The sequence below is a fragment of the Amblyomma americanum genome, chromosome 5, assembly GCF_052857255.1.
Source record: "Amblyomma americanum isolate KBUSLIRL-KWMA chromosome 5, ASM5285725v1, whole genome shotgun sequence".
Classification (NCBI taxonomy): domain Eukaryota; kingdom Metazoa; phylum Arthropoda; class Arachnida; order Ixodida; family Ixodidae; genus Amblyomma; species Amblyomma americanum.
Genome location: NC_135501.1, coordinates 100,527,266 through 100,529,530, shown reverse-complemented (window position 1 = coordinate 100,529,530; position 2,265 = coordinate 100,527,266).

Below are 2,265 nucleotides of genomic sequence, written 5' to 3'. Positions count from 1 at the left end.
GTAATGTAGATGCTGGTGGAACGACAAGCTGAGGTTGAGAAACAGCCTGATTTGTAACAATAGCAGACAACGCGTACGTGAAGCTGCTGAGCATGCGCTCGGCCACGGCTGAGAGTGCTTTTTTGACGGTTGCCACAATTGAGGAAGACAATGTGGCCTTGAGGTCAGGAGTAGAGGAACGCACTATGCTGGCATATGAATGTTTCCTGCGGTTAAGGAGCGCATAAGCGTCTGCTCGTGAGCAGCGATTCTGCTCAATTAATTCAAATAAACATTGCTCCTGTGACCGACTTTCACAAGTGGCATCATCGGCGCTATGACTCTTATTGCATAGACAGCAGCTTGGCTGTTCAGCAGTGCAGCTGTCGGAAAAGTGACCTGCACCATACACCCGGCATCTGGTCGCCGACTTAGAGCCTCTACCACTTTTTCCAAATCTCCAACAGTTGGTATATTGCAGGGGTCGAGGATGCAGCGGATCCACGCGGTAGACAATTGGCAAAATCTTCAACTCCGAGGGGCATGTGCGACCAGCAAAAATTATGACTGACTCCGTTGCTACACGTACTCCAGCCATCTCACGAGTGCAGCGGTATGTAGAAATAATTCCCGCTCGGCTTCCTGGAACTCCTCCAAAATTTCTTGAATTGAAGATGACGGATCCACTCCTCGGACAATGCCCTTAGTGCATGCAAGCTGCTCAGAAATGAAAGCTTTAACCGGCAGAGAAGCGAAGGTTTTACATCGGAGCAGATCCGACACACAACCAATGTTTGCCAAGTTACAAACAATGCCACGCCTGCCAAAAGGTCGCACCTCAGAGATGTCCAGATAGTGACCGCTTAGATTTTTCAGTTGTTCCTGGATTTTTTTTGGGATTCTTCATTTTGATAATTCCATCTCCAATCGGTGCAAGCGCCACAGTGATTGAATCGAACCGATTGTTTAGAAAAGAATGTAAAGACAAGCTTTCGGCCGGCAGACTGGCGGACCAGGCTGCGAGCCTCCTCCCGGGGAGGTGAAAGACACCCCTACACACAGCGCGCCGGCAACCTTACATCACCCGAGACAGCACAGCTACCCTTAACCCTAGCAAAAACCCCACGAACGTGGAACGGCCTCACCAATGGACACGCCCGGCACCACCAGGGAACGAAGCAGGCAGGCGGTTATCAAGCAGCAGCAGCCATGAACGAAGGCCACGAACGCCACCCAGCTTTCCAGCTTTTTGAAAGATTTAATGGCAGTGGGCCTAGCGCAAGCGCTCCATGCCGCGCCACAGCCCACTTTGTTGTCTTCTAGTCCGTGACACTACTCGGGGCTCTCGAGAGATCGTCCGGGTCGCGCGAACTAGAATAACGGCCTTGATGATAAAACGCGGAACGTTACAATGGGCTCGACAGGAGGGATAAACATAGGAGAGAAAAAGATGCAAGGCTTGCCTTCACGATGAAAGAGATGAGCAGATGATGATCAGATAAGCGCTGGTGCAGGAAGTTTCCTTGCCGTAGCTAGGTCACCTAGAGCCGACGGCCGATGCCCACGAACGCACCGAACGGCATGAGAAGGGGCTGTGTTCGAATATGTTGGCGGCTTCTAGGGTCGGTGTGGTCATAGGTTCGAGTTGCGGTGGCGTCGTCATGCTGTCGTGTCTTCTGGTTAGGGCGGGGGACGGGCTTTGGTGAACGGCGCGGCTGGTTCTGGTCTGGTGGGCTGGGGCACACGACTGACGACCACGGCACACGCAGGACGCCGAAGCCGCAGGACCAAAATGGGAATGAACTCCGCCGCTCACACCAAATGTTACGTGACGGCAAGCAGGTGAAAAAGCAGAACCAGGTTGATGCTTAGGGTATCAAGCCCGACCCTCACAAAGTTCGTGCCTTTCGCGAGTTCCCCACCCTCCGTTCCTCAAGCGTTGTGCGCAGCTTCCACGGGCTCTGCTCGTAATTCCGCCGGTTTATCCCGAACTTCGCCGACTCGGCCCGCCCCCTTGCCACCCTCCTGAAGAAAGATGTGCCTTTCTTCTGGGCCTCCACCAAGCTCGCGCCTCCACCGCGCTTGTTGCGGCCCTCACTGCACCACCGATGCTGACCCATTACAACCCTTCGGCGCCTACGGAACTTCGCACCGACGCCAAAGGCCATAGTATTTGCGCCACCCTCTCCTAGCTCCAGCACGACCACTATCGTGTCACTGTCTGCGCCAGCTGCCTGCTATCTGCCTCCGAACGTAATTATTCCATTAATGAGCGCGAGTGCCTTG